We start from the raw sequence: 16,539 nt of genomic DNA on the forward strand, positions 1-16,539 counted from the left end.
AGTGATAATGCTATAATGATTAGGAAGAAGAATCCATTCTGAATTATCTGGTATGAATTATAAGGTATTTGCAAGTTACTTTCAAATGATTAAAGAAAAGATAGAGTGCACACAAATGTGGTAAAATATTAACAGCTGATGAAAATGGGTGAAGGGCATAGAAGCATCCTCTGTATACCAAACAAATCCAAAACTTGGTGCCTAAAGAAAAATTTCATTACATTTAACCATTTTGTGAATCAAGAGTTTGGAAAGGGCACAATCACTTGATGGATGATTGTTCTGCTCTATGAGGCATTACCTGTAGTCACTCTGTGGCTTTCAGCTGCTTGGATGGGCCCTTACATAGAATCCAAACCTCGCCTGGTTCTTTGGTGGGGATAGATGAAAAGCCGGATTAGGCTGGAATCCTCTCTCTCTCCATGTAGCATCAAGGTCTCTACACCAGGGTAGTTGAATTTACGTGGTTCAAGAAACCACACCTTAAAGAGCCAGTCCACTAAAAGCTATGTCCAGAATTAGTACAGGGTACCTTCCACCATTTTTTTGTTGCAGTAGTTCAGGTTCAAACGAAGAGGAAAGAGACTGTGTCAGTGGGAAGAGTATTAAACATTTTGTGTCCTTTTCTTGTTTTCCACAATAGGTTTCTATAGTTTTGAATATTTTCAAAATAAAAAATTGGGGTGGAGTGGGAAATCTTTAATATATTTGGCATATTTTTGCAAGTATGTCCATACCCTAAACTCCTAAAAATAGATTTTTTAAATTTTGATAGATATTTCCAAGTTGCTAACTCTCTAAAAAGAGTGAACCCACATATTTGTGTAGCAAAATTTTATGAGTGACTGTGTTCTTTATACATTCTGGTAGTTTTAAAAAATATTTACAATTTGACAAAAAATGGAGTCTGATTCCCCGATTGAATGTGACCAGACTTAGTGACTCCTTTCTAAGGAATAGACTCCAGCACAAGTGGTGTGGTTTTCCAGGGTGGGCCCCAAAAGGAAACGCAGCACCCACCTGGGTCTTTCTCCCTGGAACATGCACTTTGGGACCCTTGAACTGACATGTAAGAACCGTGGCTAAGGGAGTAATCGACTCTTTAGAGAACCAACCCCTGACACCATTATACCAGATTTAAAAACACCAGAAAAGTATAATATGTAATAAATAAGTATATTCAAATATGTCATTACTTTAACATAAAAATAGGAAAAAAATGGGTCTTTATGTGAAATTATATATTCTGTATTATTTAGTTTTTGTTAAATGAATGCTATTATTTAAACAAAACAACAACAAGCCTAGTTAACAGTAGCAGTTAGAAGTGATTAATGGTAGGATTCATTAAATAAGTAACAAGTGAGAAAAATATAACAGTATTTTATGATGTTTCTGTCTTTGGGCACAGTGATTTATTTGAATTAAAAAAACTTGGAATTTTAGATTTTTCAGGTTATATTTTGTACATTCTTAAGATATATAAATGTAAGAACTTTTAAAAAAAAACATTTTATTTATTTAATTTTAGAGAGGGGGAGGGAGGGAGAAAGAGAGAAACATCAATGTGTGGTTGCCTCTCATACGCCCCCTACTGGGGACCTGGCCTGCAACCCAGGCATGTGCCCTGACTGGGAATCGCACTGGCAACCCCTTGGGTCACAGGCAGGCACTCAATCCACTGAGCCATACCAGCCAGGACTAAATGTAAGAACTTTAAAATGAGAACATAAATACAATAGGAATAATAAAACAGATACTACATTTAGTTAATTTTTTAAAAGTGATGAGTTATTTCTTTCTGTTCTATGATACCATAGGATATTTTTACTCTTTCTTTTTCTTTTCTAAAAGTATTATTGGAAAAAGAAGTACCTGCAGCCTTTTGGATGACCTTTATTTCCTTGCTGGGGAGGCAAAATTGAATATAGTCAAAAGTATAGTATGCTTGGACTTGTGGTTTTGCTCTTATCAAACCTATATTACACCAATGCTGACTGTCAGTTGAATGGGACGTCATTCAAGCTAAATGTTCTCCCAACAAAGGCATTTGAGCATGGAGTACTTAGTATTTTACTTACTAGCAACAGCAAGATTTAGACTTGTAGCTTCTAATAATGACCTTCTACTCTGCACCTACAGGCTTGTTCTGGGTGCCAGCTAGCTCATTGTCAGTCAGGTGTTTTCTGTCTATAACTTCCTCATTATAAGCTATCCACGTCTAAATTGTCTGTCATTTTTAAATGCTCTGAAGCACATTAAGTGTCATCATTAATTAAGCCCCCCTTTCTTAGGACAAATGGTTTTAAAGCACAGAGCTAATTTGAACTTGGTAAATAGAAGACACCAAATAAGTTACAGTTTTAGTAAAGAAATTGAAAAAATCCTCTTTAATTTGGCCGTTTTCTGGTGGCATTTTTTTCTTTTCTTTCCTTATTCTATAAAAAGAATTTATTTCATTGTACCACTTTTGTTGCAGCATACACAATATCAAACAATAAAGTGCTCAATCAGTTCATTCTTTACCAGGCTCTTTAAGATCTCAGCAGAGATAATTAAACCAGTTTAGGGAGGGTTTCGCTGGATGTTCTGGCTGGTATTACCTGCAGTCACTGAATGGCAACTCAATTCCTGTTTTACGATAATCTTGTACTCGGTGTTCATTCTCCATGTATTTCTAATGTAGACCAGGACATGCTGCTTGTGTCATGTTTTGGAAATGTGAGTGACGCCAAGCTCATCAATGACATCAGTGACACCAGCACCAATGACAGCCGTTGTAGCCCTGTGTCTCAGGAGCTGCTGGCTTTTTCCACTTCTATAAAGTCAAAATCTCATTATGTGATGAAAATGGAAAGTGACCAAAAGCTTTTGTTATAAAAATTTTAATATAACAGGTAAACAAATTGCACCTCTTTTTAGCAGTGTTGGGTCAAGGTGTGCAGGACATTTAACAAATGAGATCGATTCATTTTCTTTGGTAAGAAGTTTATAGATTGACTGACATTTGCCAAAATATGACATTTGCACTGACTACCAAGTATAAAGACAGATGAGGAAAGTCTAGTTTGTGTTTAGATAAGATACAAGCAATCTTTTACTTAATGTTCTCTGCCATTTTATTAAAATCTTGGTAGAATTGAGAAAGACAATTTGAAACTGTATTTTTTTTCACATCAAAGTACCTTAGAGCTAGAAGGAACATATTTTTGTTGTGATTCAACATGTTCATCTAGAATTTATAATGATATTAGAAATTAGGTAAGGATTTTGAGTTTCTTAAATTTATATTTGCCTAGCCAATTGTCTCAATGATTGTTGTTTACTAATACATATTTTACCAACTGTGGTGCCTTTGTACTCTGTCAACCAGCTAAAACTGTGAATTGCTGCTTACCATTAACCTGTTCCTCAACAAGAGTTACCTTTTTAAGACTTTCAGTCATTAAGCTTTAAAGATTTAGACTACACAGCATCAAATCAGAAGCTTGTGAAGGAAGCTCTTTAAGCACATAGAACTTTGCCATGTTTCCTTGCCTTTGACACTTTAGCCATTTCAGTACTTGTTAGCTACTTACAAAGGACTCCTAGAAGAAACATAGGCATATTTCATTTTATTGCGCTTTACAGAGATCACTTTTTCATTTTTTTAACAAATTGAGGCAAGATCTCCCACCAGCAAAAAGATTATGACTCACTGAAGGCTCAGATGATGATTAGCGTTTTAAGCTATGTACGTTGCTTCTTAGACATAATATATTGCACACTTAATAGACTACATTATAGTATAAACATAACTTTTTTTAATATAACTTTTATGTGCACTAGGAAACCAAAAAATTTGTGTGGCTTATTTTATTGCAATATTCACTTTATTGATGTGGTCTGGAACCAAATCTATAATATCTCCAGGTTATATCTGTAAAAGGATTTGAACAAAGCAGGTTAGTTGTAACACAGTCTGCTATGTAGTAGAGGCTCCATATTTAGTTTGTTCACTTGCATTTTGAGAAAAGATTTGGTGTTGAGAGAAGTTGAAAATGATGGTGAGTGGGAAATTCTGGTTTATCTCTGGCATTTGATTTTCTGTTTCCCCTTTGTTTTGCATGATTATGGATACATCTAAGTTAGAGCTGGCTTGTTCACAAGTAACAATCAAAAACCTGAGATTCAAACATTAAATTTATTTCCGAGGCAAGTAGTTTATTGTCAGTAAGAAGAGAAAGCTGTTGATGTGTTGGTTCAAGTGATGTAATTGTCACTCTCATCAAAGGAATTGCCTCTCATTAGATTTAGCCTCATTCTTGAATAAGACATCATAAATATGATATAGGATTCATTTCAAAGGATCAGACCTATTAAATCAGTACTGGAGACTGCAAGAAGATATAATTTTTAAGTACATTAAACACTCTTAAACACATGACCCTCCTTCTCACAGATACCTCTGAGAAAATGTAATTAAAATGTAGTCTGTTTTGTGGTATTTTTTAAAAGAAAAACTCATCAGTTCTTTACAACATTAGAATATTGCATACCACGAGTGTTTGACTTTATTCCACTGGATTCAACAATAAGTGCATAGTACTTATCTCTGCTTATAATGGAGAACCTGAAATGTGTGAAGACATGCTTCAAGATGATGAAGAAAATGTAAATGCATCTAGTTTAAGGGGAAATAGACTATCAGCTAATTGCTTCAAGAATTGAGTGATTTGGAAGACCTCAGGAGAGGGTTCGTTTCTCTGATTTGCATACACTTCGCGTATGCTACCTGGCTTACTACAAATGCTTTGCTGATGTGTGTGTGTGGAGCGTTCCTCATCAACACCAGAGATTGAGAAGGATCCAGTGGCTCTGGGGACCAGAGAGCTTCTTCCTACTAAAGAAGCTGCCCTTCACTGATATCCAGCCCTTAGGAGAGCAGACTTCATGTTTGATAAATGATCTGGTTTCCTTACAATCCATTGTTACTATTATTTTTGCCCAAAGTTAATTGGCTTAATTTTCATGTTGAGTCCAGTGAGTTTATTAAATATAGCACTTTATACACTCATAGAGCCTAATAAAAGGCATAGAAAAAGAAGTAATATTTTTATTCCTATTTCCTTCTGGAGCTTTTAACACCTGGTAGTATAAATAATTGAGGACTCTTAAAACCACAAAAAATCTAATGCAACGATGGCTTTCTCTTGCACACTTGGAGAATACAGACTCCCTTGGGGGAGATGAATGGGCCTAGAAAGACAAGGGTGAGAGAGAAACAGGACAGAAAGGAGGATGGAAATGGTGAAAATCATATATTTGTAGAGAATTAGGACAAAGAAATGCAGAGAAAAAAATAAAAATAGAGAAACAATTAAAAGAAGAGGGAATAAAATGGGGACAGAAATTGAAGAAAACTGCAAAGAGAAAAGTAAGGAGAAGAGAGGAGAGGGTACAAAGGAAAAAGAGAAAGGACTAAAAAAGAACTATGTAACATGTAACATAACATAGTCTGATATGGATTGTACATTCCATTATACCACTGGGAAAAACCCTATAACAAAAACCTCCATATTCACCATGATTTATATTACATAGATTACAATGAAAAAATTTGACCTTGCATCCTAACACATGATTTTTTGAACTTCATTAACCTGGGTCTTCCATATTGAATACAGCAGCTATGCTTGAGAGAGTTAAAGTAGCCCTCTTCATTGCAGACAAAAACTTTTATTAAAGCAAAGCCTCAAAGTAGCAGCTCCTAAATATACACAAGGATAATCAAAATGTTAGGATTTTTCATTTATGTTGAGTACACAACTATGATTTGAAACAGTATAAAGGGTTGAAAAGCATGTCAAAGATAAAATGCACTTTAAAAATTAAAGGATTCACAAGGTTAACTTTCAGAGAAATCTGTTAAATATGAATGTAAAAATGAATAAAATATAAGGTCATAGGCAAATGATCCTGTTTTCATGAACCTTGATCATATAATAGGAGTTACATTTGTTACTGAAATGTGAATGAAGATGGAATTCAAGATAAGGTATTAATCATAATTAGAATGACTATGACAGGTCTGTGGTGACAAATACTTAACAAGTAGTGAGAATGCTTATTCATAACAAACCTCTTAATTTATTAAATTTTTCATTAAAGGGGCAACCTCTTAATAAGTTCAACATAAAGTTGGTATAACATGCTATTTGCATTTTCTCTCTTTTTATTTCCATTTTAGGGGTGTATTGTTAATAAATTGAGATAAATCATTTAAAACATATAATTACTTGGATATGGTCGCATAGTAATTCCCTAAGCAATTGCATGGTTATAAGTTGTCAGTGTGCATATTAATTTATCATACCCACCAGCCTCATCTTCATTGATTTGCTACTAGCTGTTAGAAAGACAGATTAAGAAGCACATGCTGCCCTTCTCTGAAAGTTTCATTGAGGCACAAGGAGGGCAAACACTGCTTTGCAATTAGAATCCTGCTGTTTGCCGAGACTTGACAATGACTAATTACAGTCCTAAATGACTTAATATGTTTGAATGCATGATTATTTATAAATACATTTTAAGATCTGCATAAAATAATCATCTCTGGTTTAAATATAAAAGACTACTTTCTGTGCAGAGGGCAAAGACCTGTTGAACACCTGAGGTCAGAGAACTAAAGATGTTTTAATGTTAAGGTTAGAGTTTGCTTAGGCAACTATTACCTTACAAAAAGAAATAAAAAGAGTGTGTTGTTTATGATGATAAAATTGTAAGAGAAGAAATGCTGGGTTTAATCTTAGTTTTACTGTCTGTGAAACTCATCGCCATAGGATTTTTGGAGGGGTTCACCATTATGAAAATATTTAATTAACTCTTTAAGGTTGTTGTGAGAATTAAACAGTAGTTAAAATGTGTGTAGCACTTTTGACCAGTGGCTGAGATAGAATAATCATTCAATAAATTATAGTTTTAATTATGATTCTATACCTGGGTGACAGTAGCAATCATTAACTACCCTTCAGGTCCTGACAGTGTGGAGCTGCAATAAAATTTGTGGATGTATAACTGATTTTTTTATTTGTTTTTAACATTTTAGGGAATTCATTTGATTACCAGTCATTCATTGATCTGCTTCTATGAGTCAGGCACTGTGACAAGCATGGGAAATAAGAGGACCAGGACGCACAAGCCATTGAATTGGGTTCCATTGCAGTGCAAGTCAAACAGAGGATGACAACAGAGCAAAGTGGAGTTACGAGTTGTTTTGTAAATAAACTACTTTTGAACTTTAAAATATTTCAAATACATGTGAGTAGAGAAACAATTACATTGAAAACCACATTTGTACATCAAGGTTTAGCAAGGTTTAATTTTTCCTGTTTTCCATTTACTTTTGTAGCAAACAGACTGAAGGTGCTCCCCAGTGATTTTCTTTTTTTTCCCAACAGATTAAAGTTTTTTTTTTTTTTATTTAATCTTCACTGCATTTTTTTTGTTGGTGGTGTCCACTGATTTCCCACCTCCTGGTTTCCATGCCATTGTGCAATCCCCTCCCTTGAGTGTGGGCAGACTCTGTGACTTGCTTTAATAAATAGGCTATGACGATGGTGATAGACTCTCACAATGATGATTATGCTTCTTCGTGTCAGACTCCATCCTAACTGACTGAAGTGAACAGTTTTTCTTCCTGGCTTGATGAAGTAAGTGGTCACATCCAGGAAGCCCACATGACAAGGAACTTCATTCAGCCTCTAGGATCTGAGAGTGACCACCGATTGGCCAACAGCTAGAACAATGCTGGGGCCCCCAGTCATTCAGGCACGAGAAAACAAATTCTGTTTGTGAAAACAAATTCTGTCACGTGAATGAGAATGGAAACAGATTCTTCCCAGTGGAGCTCAAAATGGGAACACAGCCCATCTGACACCTTGATTGCAGTCTTGTTAAACCAAAAACAGAGGACCTGTCTAAGCCATGTGCATACTCCTGACCTGTGGAAATTGTGAGTTTATAAATATGCTACCTTAAGTCATTAAGTTTGTGGTCAATTTGTTACATACCAGCAGAAAATGAATACAACTTTTAATTATAGTACAAATGCCTGAAGAAACAAAGTGGCTCTTAATGTGGCTACACAGTGGGAAAAAACAGAGTTGCAAAAAATGTTATTTGTTACATTATTTTTATCTTTAAAAGGGGAGGGATTTTAATAAACCTCAGACATATTTATCAGTATCATGAGAAAAGGCCCAATACTTCCCCAAGGATTCATTCAAGTGTTTAATGTGTCTTGCTGGCATAGATTGTCATCCTACCTAATCTACAGAATTATGGTACAACCTATTCATTATATTCCAGGGTTTTTAAAAAGTATTTATTTGTTTGTTTGTTTGTTTTATTATTTATGCTGTTGCAGTTGTCCCATATTTCCCTTCTCTCTCCCCTCTGCCCAGCCTGCCCCTCACTTTCATAGTCAATCCCCACACTGTTGTCCATGTCCATGGGTCCTTCATGTATGTTCTTTGACTAATCCCTTCACCTGCTTTTGAATAGTCCCTACCCCTCCTATCCCCTCTTACCACTATCAGTATATTCCGTGATTCCATGCCTCTGCTTCTATTTTGCTCATTAGTTAATTTTGTTCATTAGATTCCTCTTATAAGAGAGATCATATGGTATTTGTCTTTCACCAACTGGTTTATTTCATTTAGCATAATAGTCTCCAGTTCTACCCATGCTGTAGCAAAAAGTAGGACATCCTTTTTTTGCTGCATAGTATTCCATTGCATAAACATACCCCAATTTTTCAATCTACTCATCTACTGATGGGCACTTGGCTATTTCCAAATCTTGGCTATTGTAAATACTGCTGCAATGAAAAAAAAAAACACTTAAATAGCTATTTTCTAGTCTAGAAACTTCACATTCTGGAATTATTGTCAATCATTTTATCCTCTAGGATTAAGAATTAAGATTATTTTAATATTTTATGCTCCTTTTCTCTTATGCTTTTCCCCATTCTTCTCTGGAACTGGGTATACTAGGTATATTCTCGTTGCTCATCCAGATTCACTCTTCATCCTTCTCCATTCTACTGTTCTGGGCCCTAGGAATTGACTTGTATGGACCATAGCAATGGTGGCCTTTCCCAATAATAACCATTTCAATTTCTTTAACTCTTTCTGCTAATACTTTAATCTTTAGGTACTGTCTATTGATATCCTAAAAATTTTGATTCTCTTATATGTCACTGCCACATACACATATACTTTTATTCCCCTATCCAAACAAATTATATATATAACCCTGTTTTTATTAGATAAGTGTTCAGTGTTTACATGACCATTACTATGTAAATATTATTCACAGTGGAGTATATCAAATACTTTGATTACTTTTCCTATTTTGCATACCTTTCCCCCTAGACTTAATGATTATATTATTTTACTCCATATTTTATTCATTGCTATGAATCAAGCATTAATTTATCTCTAAATACTCTAAAGCAAGAAAAACATTTTGGTTATGTTCAAATATATCAGATCTGTATAGTTTATAGTCTTTCTTTTTGAGATATGTCCCTTCTCCTGCTCTACTTGGGACTGCTTTCTAGGCCTATGCCAGTGTTCACAGGCCAATCATAGAAAGGGGATTAAGGGCTTTTATTGTTTTATATGTCGAATTTCTCTTAATCCCTTTATTTTTATTATAACACCTCATTCTTTCCCACAGTTGACCTTGATGCTTCTATATCCAGAGCTTTTCTGACACAAACTCTTTATACAACATGCCGTCTTCTGCTAGTGTGATGGAGAAATAGTTGTCTGCTACGTGGGGCAGGTAAAAGGTGTGGTGAGTGAAAGGAAAGGTATCTAAATCAGTCCTGTCAAATAGAAATTATTTGTACCACAAATGAGAGCCTCATATGTAATTTCAAATGTTCTGGCTATATTTTTTAAAGTTTTAAAATAAAATGAATTAATTTTATCAATATATTTTACTTAACCTAATAAAATTATCATTTTAATATATAATCAATATAAAATGTTAATTACATATTCAACCTTCTCTATTTCATGTATTTTATACTTACAAAACTTATCGTACATCTCAGTTTAGACTAGCCACATCTCAAGAGCACAAGAGCCACGGTAGCTAGTGGCTGCTGTAATGGGCATCCCAATTCTAATGGGTATGATATAAAAGTATAAAACTTTTAGCATAAAACAGGATCAAATTAGTACAACATACACAAAGATTTCTTAGATAGGCAATACAAAGCAAGAACCAAAAAAAACCCCCACAAAAAACCCCGATATGTAAATGGATCTCACCCCAAATTAAAAACCTTTGCTCTTCAGATGATGGAGAAAAGAAAAATGAAAAGGCAAGCCACCCACTAGGAGAAAATAGTCACAAAACAGATTTTTTAAAAATATACTTTATTGATTACACTATTACAGTTGCCCCATTTTCCCCCTTCACTCCCCTCCACCCTGTACACCCTCTCCCACCCACATCCCCCCCTTAGTCATGTCCATGTGTCATACTTATAAGTTCTTTAGCTTCTACATTTCTCATACTATTCTTACCCTCCCCCTATCTGCTTTCAACCTACAATCTATGCTACTTATTCTCTGTACCTTTTTCCCCCCTCTCCTCCTCCCACTCCCCTTCAACACACATTTTGACAAAGGACCTGTTTCCAGTATATGCAAGAAACTCTGTACAACTCAATAAGACAATCCAATTAGAGGTACTTACTGCCTACAGTTTCTTATCTTTTTAGAGTTCTCTGCTGAGCTTGGCCTGCTTTCGGGAGGTTTCCATTCCTACAGGGTTAGTTTCAGCTTTCCCCTGGACAGCTAAATCTCCTTGCACCAGTTACCTATCCTTTTTTCAAATTCAAAACATGTATTATCTCTTCTATAGTTTTTTCTCCTCTTTTTTCTTATGAGTTTATGAATACTGCATCCTTAAAGGGGCAGTTAAGATAAGATAAATGTACCTGGTTAATTTACCATGTTTAACTGGAAGTCCTATCTTAGATGTAGCTTTAACAAAATGATGTACGTAATTTTTTTCTCTCCACCTGTTTCTCTAACAGATTGTTAACTCCTTGAGAGCAGTGATAGTATTTTATTCTTCTGTCTCCACTTAAAATGCCCATATTTCTTATCCTCTTCTTCCTCTAAAACATAAGTTTCATGAAAGCAATGATCTTGTAGCTCTTGACCATAAAACCCCTTTGTCTAAAATAGTGTCTATTAACAGTAGGTGCTAAAAAAATAATTGAAGGCTGAAGGAATGAATGAATTCACATCATTTCATAACTTGAGCACATGTATTTCATTTGTTCTATTATATTTTACCATTTTATTTAATTAGTAGGAATATACACAATATACATAATATACTTCTAGAGGCTCAATTATATCTCTCTGTGCAATTTGCTGCTCAATGTCTGTGATTGGATTTATGTGCAGTGTTGACTATTCAAAAGTAGTTGATACAATCAGCTCATTACCATGATTCAAATAATTAGACATCAACTGATCAAAACAGAATTCAATTTTTACAGAAGTCAAGAAAAGAAAAAAAAGAAGAAAGGACAAATAAATTCATCAGATAGCCTTAGTTATTTTGTGGTTCTGGCTGGCATTTAAAGTCATATATTTAAGCCATTTAGGTGCTCTTTCAGCACCCACTGTAGTATAATGGAACTCATTTTATCTCAGTTATACCAAATTTAATTCATCTAACTAGTATTAACAATCCGCCCCCTTCACCAGCTTTCTGCAACACCCCACTATGATTTTCTTCTTCCATTATCTCTCATGATGAGAAAAACTTCCGAGTGTTCCAAATTAACATTTAATCTCATCCAGTTCAATCCCTTTTGCAAATTAAAACCTTTCCACTTTATTTATTCACAAAGACATGCCAATTTTTGATGATTGAAATATTATTACTTAACACTAACAAAAATTCCCAAATGTTTTTTAATGTGACTGAAATGATGGATGTACATTATGAATAAACACTTATAGTACTTTTCAAACAACAAAGGTCTTCAGAATTTTGCTCTTAAATTTACATACTGACATAATTAGCATATGTTAACTCTAAAGACCTCAATAAGTTCAATTGGCCTGGTTGGTCAGGACAGTTGAGGTTTAAAGTTAGATACAGTTTTGTTGGTTTTGTTTTTCCTAAGAAGCAGTTGAGAAAACAGCAATATGAAATTTTTACAAAATGGACCACGTATCTTAGAAACTCGTTAAGATATTTCAAAAATTTTTAAAACTAATATTTTTACTCATGGCTTTGGAAACTGTTCTCTTCTTATATGGAATAATATCTTCAATCTCAAAGTAAGTTTTCACTGAATTCGACTGTGAAGTTGTATATAATAAAATTTGATGAATTGCATTCAAAGAATAAATTATGCATCAAAGGTATCTTGGATTTTAAAACAAAGGTAATTTATAATCCCACAATACTGTATATCTCACAATTTTGCCGTTGTTGGAAAATGGCCTAAATTTGGCTAGACATAGATTGTATCTCTAAAGTGCTGCATTATGAAATCTAGTTACTTAGGGTTTTAACTGTTCTGGCAATTTCTAGTAAATAAGAAAGCCTTCTACCTAGAATGCTTTTCTTTAGTCTAGGGAAACACATTTGTACTTGAGTTAACATATCAACCACAAAGATGCATTCCTGGTCTTTTTCCTTTACACAATTAGCTAAGTCTCCATTTCTTCTTTCAAAATGGGAGTTCTGGGTTTTGCAACTTTGTTGTGTGACTTCTAGTAGCTGAGGTAGAAATGATGAGCAAGTTTGGCTTTGGTTGAAGGGGAAGAACTGAGAGTTTATAAATGTCTCAGGTATTTCCAATAAATTGGAGGTCACCAGAAAAGATGTTAGGATAATAAATCTAGCTTCTAAGGATACACTCCCTTTCCCCAGCGGGGAGTCTCCTGGGATCATTTGTCTGCTGTTCATTATCTTGTCTGCATTATTCAACAGCTCTGTTCTTGCTCAATGGGCTTCAGAGGGCTTTTAACAGCTGCAGCAACCTCCAATTTTTACTTAAATTCCCATTCTCTTTGTAATAGCAGGGGAAAAAAAAAACCTTGGAAAAGGAAAAGAAAAAAATCTGTCTTCGATGCCCAAGACCTACCTATATGATCGAACCCATTGCAAAACTGAGTTTGTTTACTTATTTCACATTAACTCTATCAGCATTATAATGCAACATTTGGGATACCAAAGTGTAAATTTACATTCATATACTAAGAACATGAGGGTTAAAAACAAATCCCAAAGCATCTAAATGATTTAATGAAAAGGCAAAAAAAATTAATTTCTTAGAGAAGTTCAGCTCTATTTTAAGAAAAATTCTCTTTGGTATGTGACAAACCAAGAAAGCTTTTTAAAATCACCAAAAAAATCTATTATAACATTGAAAGAGAAATTAAACTTTGAAGAAAGGGAGGAGCCAGTTTATTAGCTTACTCAGGTAAAAACTTCTGCATTTGATGGTTTCATTAGGACCTACTTAGCTGCTCAGGTAAGTGGATTTTCAGGAAGATTTACGTTAGTCACGATCATGAGCTAATTGAAGAGGACTCTCTTGAATCTAACTAACTTAAAGCTGTTATGGTAAAATAAATTATGTATCGTGTTTATCAACCAGATGATGGATAAAGTAAAATACAGTAGATCTTCCAGTGACCAGAAGTAGGGCTCCTACTTGAAAATAAAGATACCTGATGACAAAGAAGAGCTAAAAATAGCAAAAAGGAATGGAGGCTAAGGAAGCACTTCAGGGGCTTATCAAATGCTCCATATTTCACCCAAGTTATGTGATGTTCTGGGGTCTCATAAATATCTTTCCATCAACACTATGAAGACCCACTATGACCAATTTGTACTGGTCCCACATCTAAAGATAAAGACTATAAAAAGGCTGAGGTAAATGCAAAGCTTATCAGCAAAACCACATTTAAAAATAAATCTACCTCTTGTCATTTATAAGGAATTATTTATTATCCAATGACAATGTGACTTGTAATTAAAACTACATGAACCATTCATTTTACTTATGTGGCTTATGCTGTGGACTAAAATGTATTCAGGATAGGAGTGGGAGGAAGGAATACTTGTGGACAAAATAAAGACATTTAAGCTTGCTCCCATGGCCTTGAGATTCTCTGATCCCCAGTAACAGAATGAGGCTGCAGAGGTGACAGTCCATGTTCAGAATGGAATGTCTTGATCTATGTGGGATAACAAGGGACTGCGATTTCCTAGCATTAGATCATCATATTAAAAACCAAGGGAGCTTTTCAGTGCCACCATTTGATCAGATTAAGATCCTTAGTGTTGTACAAAACACTGCTCATTAGCCACCCAAAGTCTGAAAGCGTCTCTAAAGTGGCATAGAAATGCTAAGTAGTCCCAGACACCTGGACAATGCCTGACATCCAAGTAAATACCAAAGACGTCCTCAATTATCGGGATATTTGTTACTGGGAAAATCTAGATAATAAGCTGACTCTGTGATTGGGAAATATGTACATAAATGCCTGAAACTTTTATCTAAATCCTTGGTGTGGTTTTGTCTGGACCTCCCAAAGCACATTGAATACTATGAAAGCAAATATGACTTTTGTCACTTGCTTTCTAAGATGTAACAACAGCGAGAGAGCAACATTGTAAAAACTACCTACTGTGTCTCAAAATTTTCTGAATTATTAAACATTCCAAATCTAAAGCTGCTTCCTCGAACTATTAGAATTCAGTATGTAAAAGTAGCTCTTGCATATCAGATCCAATTTGGCATTGCTTTATATATTAATTCTCTTCCTTAGACAAACTAGACACTCAATCTTGCAATTCAGTCAAGTCAGTTCTCATCATTGCTGCCCTTTGTTATGCTGTCAGCACCAAAGGAAAGGTTTAAAGTGGGACGCCATTAAAGCAGCTCCGTGTCACAAGTGAGCGCCCAAATTGTGAAAATAACTACAATGTTTTGTTTTGTTTTTGTTTCTCTTTTTAATTTCACCACTGCTAGAGTGAAATCTTAGGTTTCTACTCTCAGGGAAAAGTTGAACAATTAGTCAATATATTTTTTTCTGGCTGATTTCCATATTGTCTGCCAAACAAGACAATTTATATCACAATAAGAAAAAAAAACAGACTGTCCCACATGTATCATTTATATTCAAAATGTCTTTTTAAAAACTTCCAATGTAAGAAAAGCTCTGCTAATTGCTTTTACATAATTAGAGAGAAAAGAGGGTAGTAGGTAGACTCACAGTTTAAGTATAAACAAACCATATGATGTTCAACCAAATTTTCAGTTTTGCAGTTTTACAAAATGCTCTCTAATCTTCACCATTTGCTCTTTTTAAGAAGGTACCCAGGCCTCAGCGTAACTGGAAACAACTTTATTCAGTTATAATATTGCTTATATCATAGTGATTTCTGCTTCACTCTGACTTCCAGATTAGACCAAGAGAGTTAAGTGACGTTTTGGAAAGGTAGGGGTAGAGGAAGGGGGAATGTCCTTGAGACAATTTATGCTTCTCTTTATCTATCAACTTCACAAAGATAGTTTTCTGTGTATGGAAAAATTGTTGATGTAAACAGACCTCACCATGGGTGGACCAAATTCCAGAGACTATGGCATGAAGTGCTGACCAAAGACCCTGTCCATATAGGTGGCTTATCCATGAGACATAACTGTTTATTTAAGGGACTCAAGCATAGCTGTGGGGCATCTACCATGTATTATACTTGGGATCAGCAAACAATGGCCTGTAGTAGAATCCAGCATGGCATCTACTATACATCACTTGAGCTAAGAATGATTTTTACATTTTTAAATAGTTAAAAAGGATAAAAATATGTACAACACAAAATTATATACAATTCTAATTTTAGTGTCCATAAATAAAGTTTTATCAGGACATAGCCATACTCACCAGTTTACACATTGTCTATGGCTACTTGTGTACAATGCCAGAGTTAAGTGGCTGCTACAGATGCTATTGAGCTTGGAGGCCTACAGTACTTATTCTCTAGCTCCGTACAGAAAGAGGGGCTGGCCGTTGTGCTGGGGGTAATATGTATATTACTCCATTTAAACAACTATGGTTCCAAAACATTTTAGGAATTGAATTCATTCCTCACCATTGTTTAATCATTTGGATATTTTCATTTCATTTAAGGAACTTTTTTCTCTCAAAGAAGTATATTGTCAATGTCAAAACTTTCTTAAACGTGTGACTGCCAGAATAGTAACACAACGCTCAGTGCTTTTTCTTTCCTTATTTTTTGTCTTATAAGAATTTCTCTCTTCTTTCTTTCTATCTCTTTATCCGTTACGTAAAATTGGTCTTTATATGAGTTGGAAAATTACACAGTCCTTAGGAAAAAGAAAAGAAATCTAGCTTCTTCTCAGGCAGTGCCAAGAGTCCTGTAATATACGTACTTTCCCAAACAAGGCTGGCAAAGTTGGCTGCTGAAGCAGCTGTA

The sequence above is a fragment of the Phyllostomus hastatus genome, unplaced genomic scaffold (assembly GCF_019186645.2).
Source record: "Phyllostomus hastatus isolate PE091 unplaced genomic scaffold, TTU_PhHast_1.1 phas_contig_34, whole genome shotgun sequence".
Classification (NCBI taxonomy): Eukaryota; Metazoa; Chordata; class Mammalia; order Chiroptera; family Phyllostomidae; genus Phyllostomus; species Phyllostomus hastatus.